The sequence below is a fragment of the Periophthalmus magnuspinnatus genome, chromosome 9 (genome assembly GCF_009829125.3).
Source record: "Periophthalmus magnuspinnatus isolate fPerMag1 chromosome 9, fPerMag1.2.pri, whole genome shotgun sequence".
Taxonomy (NCBI): domain Eukaryota; kingdom Metazoa; phylum Chordata; class Actinopteri; order Gobiiformes; family Gobiidae; genus Periophthalmus; species Periophthalmus magnuspinnatus.
Window position 1 is genome coordinate 11306423 of NC_047134.1, and position 8955 is coordinate 11315377.

Consider the following 8955-nt stretch of genomic DNA (forward strand, 5'->3'; position numbering starts at 1 on the left):
TGCAGGTCTAGCTCTTGAGATTAACGCAGTACTTCATATTGATTGTTTTGGTCTTGAATCGTGGTCATTAGTTAATTTGCTGTATTACACAAGCATCAAACAGAGGCTTGTGTAATACATTCTGTCAGCTATGAATGTTGCAGGGCAAAAATCCAAGAGGGCTTAGTTTAGTGGGGCATTTAGGCTACTTACACTTAAAAAATCTGATTATTATCGAATTTCCGGAGCAGTCAGATTGTTGAAGTGGCATGTAAACAGCAAAATCTGATGGAAGTAATCTAATTATTTCACATCTGTGCATACATTTATGACAAAAATAGAGTAAGCGTAAAAGAAATGATTATATTTCGACTTTTAAATACCTGTCATGTGCATGTAAATGTGACAAATCTGATTATTGACTTTGGTTCTGTGATTTTTTTCATGCTGTTTCATGTCAACTGCAAATGTAACAGGAGAAAACAGACTTATTTGTTAAAGCGAAACAGATTTAGACCCAAAAATAAACTTAAAAATCATTGAGTTTATTGTCCCGGGGCCAGGAGAGTTGGAAGGTTTCCAGGAGAAGTCGCCATCAGCTGAAATCCGAGAGTCTTCACAGCAGAATCTAGCAGAACACACGAGACAAAATTAAGTAAAGTGTTTGAACAAAGTTAGTTAGCTTGATTGCAGACGGAGTGGAGGTGAGAGAAAGGGAAGACTGGAGTCACAACTAGGGCCATAACATCATTTATATCATTTATTTGTGTGTCTACATTGCAAAAAACACACTTTTGTACAAAATAATGCAGTCATCTCTTTATATTTATTTGACACAAGGACAGAGTTGTATTGAATCGTAAAAAAGTTGCAGTTAAGGTTAATAAATCCTTTAGTGTTATGTTGATATACGACAAAAGGCACATATGCAGTGTCTGTGTTTACATTCACACCGGCGCTGTGGTCATTATCTGGTTTCTGAAATGATTGAGATTATCCAAATGTCATGTAAACAGTTATGTCTGAGGGAGTAATCTGATTTCTCTCAGGTTCTGTCTGGAAAAAAAAGGCAAACTATGAGGTAAAGGCTAAAATGAAGATTGGAAAAACTCAAAAATCTATCGTTTAACTCGCCTGTGACTAGATGTTTCAGTCAGTAACTCCTATGTGCATGAAAACACACATCTAAAAATCTAATTATCTGGATCTAATCTGGATTATTGTGTTGTATCGTCATCTGATTTGTCCTGACTATGTAAATATATAAAATTTTTTCTCCAGAGTTGAACCGACTTCGCATCTCAGACAACGCGCTGCAGTTTTACCCCAGGTTTGTCCAGTTTATCTCAGGATAGCAGCTCTGACGTCGCACATTACATCCAGCTGAACATCACCAGTATGTCTATTTATACAGCCCAAATAGCACAGTGCTGTATGACGCTAATCTGTGCTACAAATGGTACACTACTTGTCTGCGCTACATTGTGCACATAATGGAACTGCTGAAAGGGTCTTACCTACTTTGAGATGCTGTTTTTCATTGTTATAATCTAAAGAAGCCCTCAAGTATTGACCACGCCGCAGATGCTCTCACAAATGTGGGGGTGAAATTGGATAGCGGTCTAAAATTTGATAAACAAATAGATTCTGTGGTCAGAGCAAGCTTCTTTCAGCTTCTCCTCCCGGCAAAGGTTAAACCCTTCTTAAACCGTGGTGACCTGGAGAAAGCTATCCATGCCTTTGTAATTTCCCGCATAGACTTCTGTAACGCACTCTATGTGGGGATTAATCAAGCTGGTCTTCACCGTTTGCAGCTCGTGCAAAATGCTGCAGCTCGCCCTGACCACATCACCCCTGTCCTGTCCTTGCACTGGCTCCCTATCCAGTTCAGAATTCATTTTAAAATTTTGATGTTTGTTTTTAATGCAGTCAATGCTCTAGCACCTTTATACTTGTGTGAGATTTTGACCCCTCACCAACCCAGCAGAGCTCTACGATCTGCCGGGCAACATTCGCTGGAGGTCCCCAGGTCCAAAACTCTGGAACTCTTTGCCCACTGAGTTACGTTCAAAGCCAAACTTAAAAACCTTCTTATTTAGAATGTCTTTTAACACTTTCTTTATTTTAATGGTGTAATGTGCTTTGTTGACCTATTTGTATGATGTTTATTGTTTTTTTAAATCTTGTTTTTAATGTTGTACAGCACTTTGATCGGCTCTGGTTGTTGGAAGGTGCTATAGAAATAAAGTTTGATTGATTGATTGAAATAATGGACCATAATTGTTCAGGGGCTAAATGCATGAGCCACAAGGAGCCCCTACCTCAACATTTTAAGTACTGCAGATTTTCCGCAGCACCGCTATGAACGCCTAGCAGAAATCTTAATCCTTCAATCTATAAATGTATTTTTGTATCATTTTTTATGGCCTGGTTCATTTGTCTTATCGTGTAATAGCTGCTCTTTTCTAACGCGGTTAACCCGGGCTGTTGATTAAGGTCCCTGTCTCAAATTGCCTCGAGATAAGGTTAAGCCAGAAAACACAGAAAATATATCACTCTTACCTCGCTGCAAAAAAGTCCCAGGTTTGATTCTTGAGTTGGATGAGGCATCTGTGCGTGGGGTTTGCTTGTTCTGTTTGTGTCTGGGTGGGATTCAACAGGTGGTGCTTTTTTATTTTGACAATGTAAAGTAAAAGAAGTGAAATCTGAGGTAGAAAAAGTGAAACATTTTGTCCTGAATGTTATTTGATATTTGTGCTTGGACCATTTCTATTATTATTTATTCATTTTACTATTATTTTCACTGTTTGTTTGCGTGAGTGACATCGCTTAAACCCATTGACGTCATCTGTGACTCATGTGTGGCCCCTGCTCCTGATGCTTAAAGTATATAAATACCCTAATTATGATTATTAAACGAGTGAAAGGAGCCGGGGTATAACATCAAGCAGCTGTAATCCAGTTAGAACTACAGCGAAGTAATTATGTACGGCATTTCTCAGTAATATTGTGTCCTGTAAAATCACTTGGAGTATACGGTATCTACATTAGTCTGGGTTTGTTGAGGACAAGGACAGTAGGGTTTATTTCAGGTTAAAGCGCAATAGTAGGTCGTGGTAGGTTAGTCTGGCATTTATATTTATTTACCACAAAGATTTAAGAAGTTAAGAAGTCTTTATGGTAACTTTTTATTGTGAAAAGTAAGAATTTCAAGCAATTCAGCTCCAAGTTGAAGATGAGAAAAATTAGGATCTTGTTTTGGACTCTGATGTTTCTACCTACGTAACACATTATTTAGGCCCCTCAGCATCATCAGGTGACAAAAAAATGACTCTGGACCACTGGATACAGGGTCCAATAAGTTGTTTATTTGATTGTTTTATCGTTTTTTTTTAAGACAAGAGTTACAAAGAAAAGCACGCAGCTGACTCTAATCTCCTGTGTCATGTCTTGTCTCTGCGTTTTGACTCTTGAGTGAAAAGTCACATAAAAGCATCAATTCAGTCACTTATTTTTGTGCCGACTGGTTTAGTCATGTGTCATATCAGACTCTGAAGCCTCATCAAAAGCATCACTTTGTATTTGTCTTGTCAAAAAGTGATTAGTGAGGAGTTTTCAGATATAATATTTTGTTGGTCTCTGTATAATGTTCACATGAAAAACACTACTTCTTATTGACAGATGGAGGATTCTTGCAGCACGTTAAGAAGTGAAAATAAGACTTCTTATCTTTATTTAAACAGGGAGAGCTCAGTGAGAACTCAGACTCTCCTTTTCGTGTGCGTCCTTACACAGATATATAAGAGTTACGTTCCTTGAGCACAAACGATTGGCTGGAGTGAGATAAGAGTCAACGAACGCAAGCAGGAAGGAATTGAGGAAGTAAATCTGAATTATCAAAAGGTTGTCTAGTTTAGGTGAAAAGGCTAGTGAAAACGTACTAAACCTAGTGCAACAAGGGTACATGTTGTGGAAATAAGACTCCGTTTGCAGGCTGATGAATACAACAAATAGGTCTGACAGCATCTCCCCCTAATGTCAGACCCTGAATGATGGAAATCACCAGGTTTATATAGTTTGAGATGAACCAGAGGACACATGTTTCAAAGTGCGAATGTGACACTCCTCCTGAGGTGTGATCTTCATGAGCTCGATCACCTCAGGATGGAGCATGTGGAGTCAAAACGATAAAAGGTGTGATGCATTTCGAAGGAGAGGGATCTGAAAGCGACTGTTAGGTCTGATTGCATCTATGTTCACTTATATTACAGACATCTTAATCAAATTAGCCACCAAAAGGGAACAAAAGGGTTTAGATCAGGGGTGTCAAACTCATTTTTCACTGAGGGCCACATGAACAAAATGGGCGCCATCAAGGGCCAGATATAACTACGGCAGTGTAAATGTCACTAAATGTAACCAAAATGCTACCTAGCAACCTAAAATAAATTTAACTACTTATTAACTTGTTAAATAGCTCTTTCTGTTGTTAAATAACTCTTGCTTATTCAAGTCGCAAATATTACATGTCACTTTATTAGGGGATACACAGTTACAGACATTTTTAAAAGTGTATCAAGGCACACCTGCTCACAGACCTTCAGCACTGCTTCAAAAACAGCCTTCTAATTATTGGGCAATTTGTTGTTTTTCTTGAAGGCTAACGTTTGCATACTTGGCTCTGTGTTTGGTGTCAAAATGCTGACTTAGATTGTACTTTTTCACAACCGACTCCACCTCATAACACAAAAAACATACAGGTTTTTCTCCTTGAAGCACAAACTTATATTTACCTACAACTTTCTTGCCTGGATTTACTTTAAAATGACAGTCATGCCTTTTAATTTACCGTCTCGCGGGCCACATAAAATGACGTGGCGGGCCGCATTTGTCCCCCGGGCCTTGAGTTTGACACATGTGGTTTAGATGAAAGGTTTTCTAACACTGTCTTTGACGCCAAACCAAATGAGTTTTAGTTACGAGACCACGTGATTTTTCAAAGGTAAAATAATCACACAATATTTTAATTTCCTTTACAGTACATATGGCGACTTATGTTCTGAACACAAAAGGATAAACAGCAGTTACATGGGATTTACTGCAGGCTCTGTTTTCTTTTGCAATTATATCATTTAGCAGTTTGTAAAATGTTGACAAGGATAAACTTCAGGAGCCCTTGGGTGTTCTTTTGTTTCTCATCCGTAACAATCAGAATGACACAGTGGTCGGTGCTCTAATCTTCTCCGCTGACATGTTTTTCTATTGTTTGGCCAAACTGTTTACTCCATATCTCATTGCGGATAGCCATCTCTTTCATTAGTCCCGGAACAAGCTGTTTGTTGAGGAATCTGAGTGTGCTGTTGGCTCATCTATATATACACACACACACACACATGCACACTTCTCCTGGGCTCTGAGACTGTCCATCTGTCCAAGCCCAATCCCTCGGAGACGCCCTGGGCTCTCTTGTCCTCTTCTGTCCCCAAACATAATGCTTCACGTCACTGCAACAGAACTTTAACGGCTGTCTGGACACTTGATAAGTCACTCGAACTCAGAAGAGCCTAATTGATTGGCTTCAAGCATGAACCAGCCGCAGTCAAAGGGCATTAACCGATGATTTTGTGCGTTTATATTTAGCGTAAGGCAGGAATTTCAGTTTCAAGCGTTTGCGGCACATTCATTTTTATCAAACCGTGAAATTGAAAACCATTTTTTAACTTCTGTGCTGCTGAGATTATGCTCCAATTCAAGCAAAACAAAAGCTCTTTTTATGATACAATTAATAGCAAATGGTTGTTCCGTCACATCTTGATATCGCATCTTTAACAAAACAGGGAAATCATTAACTTCAACGTTTATCGCACACTTTTAACTCAGTGTGAGCTAACATTTAGACAGTTATGCTATGAATGTTTGTGAGCTTAAGCTGAGATTGACTTCAGTTTTGCCCTATAAACCCTCCATGGATTTGCCCCGTTACAAGAAAGTTGAAACAGAGTTCATTTAACACTTTAACTAAGAACATACAATGGAAATACTGCGAGCGAGTTTTTTTCCTCAACTAAATATCCTCTCGTTCACATCAGACAGTCTGAGCTTGTGTTTTGTGTTTCGTTTCCGATGACCTTCTACCAGCAGATGTTTCTCTCTCATTTACACGAATCATCGCCTCTTTGATGATTCTCACACGTGGTTACAACAAAACGGATAATGTTTGGAATGAAAGTTTGTCAAGGTTTATATGTGATTGTGTTTGATTGTGTGGCGTTGTTGTAAAATGGGCAAAACTGTACTAAACTTAACTCTATTCCAATTGAATTTCAGTCTAATGTCGCATGCGTGATACTCCAAAATTGTCAAAAAAGAATATATTTATCTACAGAATTGATCAATAAACATAGATTTCATTCTATCAAGGAGGGATGGACTCATACTTTAATTGCAGTAAAATAGTCTAATGATCATAGACTGTATAAAGAAGTAGATTAAGTGAGTGTGTTTTATGTGACACTTGTTGCTTTGCTCTATAAAGCTCCATTCATCAGTTACTGGTCTGTTTTGGAGATCGGCTCTAGTGACCTCTGACGGCTGTTGTTTTGTTCTTGTTTTGGCGTCGGATATGACCTACAGTCATCCTTGTGTTCAGAAAATAAATAACCAGAATAATACATTTGTGTCAGAAGTGAGTTTAGGCTTTTGAAAACATTATTCTACAAAGAGTAAACTGCAAGTATCCGGTGTTCGTGTATATGTGTTCGCTAATGTGGAGCTACACAGAAATACAAGATCAAAATCCTGTAAAACGACACTGACACCAGAAATCAATAAAGACCGCAGTTATGTATGAATATATTTATTAATGAACAAATGAGATTTGCTTTTGACAAGAACATTTTTGATTGTATGGTCACAGAGACAGACAAAAAATATACTTCTACTACAGTGGCACAAGGCCAGTTGTGAAATGAAATAAGTTTCACACATTAGAGTCTCTGACCTGTTCACAAAAGCATGATATTGAGGAAAAATAAAATATTGTTAAATATAGTGTATTTCTCATTAGAATGGGTATCAGTCTTGCCCAACAGCATAAAGGCATGTGCTTGGTCATTACTCTTGATTGGCTGTGCCGGAGGGCAGTCATGGATGGGTCAAATACACAGAAAAATTCCCAACAAATACATTGCAACGTGTTTCTAAAACAGTTCCACATAAATCCAAATACATTTGTGATTGGCCTTGACCCAGTAGGCACAGCTATTTTCATCATTTAAAAAATACACTTTCACAGCCACTCTTTGTGTGCAAACACACAAAGTCACCAGTACACGACACACTGGTATTAACAAGCTGCTGTCCACAGTGATGATCCACATCACGGTTTCATTTGTGCAGACAATCAGAGGTAATTCAGAATGCAGTGAATAGCCCTTCACAATTTAAGAGGACATCCTAATGCGTTCTAAAACTTATTCTTCTTATTCTTATTCTCTTGATGTAAAAACCATCAACCATGATGTCCTTAAGAGATCATTTCATACTCTTAAAAACAAAACAAACATTTAGGACATATAAAACTCACTCATGCATATACACTGGACATTCACATGCAGTCAGTTATGCCAAATCCCCACTAATATGTTCATAGGTATTTCATTTGCCCTTGTTTAGGGTCAGACAGCATAAATAGATGCACCACAGGCACAAAAAGTACAAATTCATTACATTCAAAGCTGAAGGGTGAAAATGGTCATAACCCTGTTTGTTTTCAAATGAAGTGCTCCATGTTGCAAATGTGTTTTAAATTGCTGTGAATCCCCTCGGCGTATCGTGCCTTAAGTAGAACTGAAGCGGAACACAACAAACGCATACTTCTAAAGCTATTTTTGTATTTCTATTTTCCAGGGGTGCAAAGATTTTTGTCCCTTGTGCCAGGACGTGTATAATCCTAAAGGCTGTTTGTTGGTTGGCATTTCACTCCTAATATCGTGTTGCCAGAAAACATCCAATTATTGTCTAGACACTTTCCAGATGGCCAGTTACCCCGAGCACACGCAAAAATAATTCAATTTGTTGCAGTGACTAATGTGCCACACAAGAGTTAAGTAGCGATATCCAATGAACCACAAACTATGACCTTAAAATAAGTGGATCAAAAAATGGGTCATAAATCGGCTGGTGGTGCAGGGCAACAACAGTTTCTATTCACACTGCACATAACACTTTGAGAAAACTAGGGTCAAAGTCTCCCCCCAACCACACTCTGTTATAGAAGTGGTCTTATGTCATATTGTTTTAAAGAGTAATTCACCCCCGCACAAAGCCTTACAGAGTTTGTGAACCGAACAATGCTGGAGTTTGCGTTAGACACCAAACGTAACGATGGATAATACTGACTGACAGCCAATCTACCACGCTGGAACATAAGAGAGCAGCCGAAATGTTACGCAATACTGTACAAATTGCATTTTTCTGCCTCATTAAAGATAATTGGACTGACCGCTAATCTCAAGACACAGCGTTCCAATCTGGTCAAAACAGATTATTCCTGGAAGAATAAAGATCTAACTGAGAATAATAAAGACTCTTCTTATAAAGTACGATAACAACGCCCCAAAGAGTTCGTTTATACAGTCTGAAGTTGAAGTTTTTGATGATTTTTTACTTGACTTTCTGCATTCTTTGCTCTCTTTTGCGTGTACGTAGCAACGACTCAAACATAAATCACTGTTTTTTGGCATACGGCCTAATATTTACACTTAGAAAATACAGTAGTAGTGTGCTTTTGACCATTTAATCCCTGTACTTAAGTGCGTGCCCTGTTTGCATGGGCGTTTTCTGTTCAAATCTCATCATAAACGGTATAACCAAAGCGTCACGGACAAAGCAGACAGCACATGTTCACACCTCTTTAAATCTACATCGTAGGTTCTCATAGATTTCAAATGACTGAAATTCACAAAGTGGGATTTA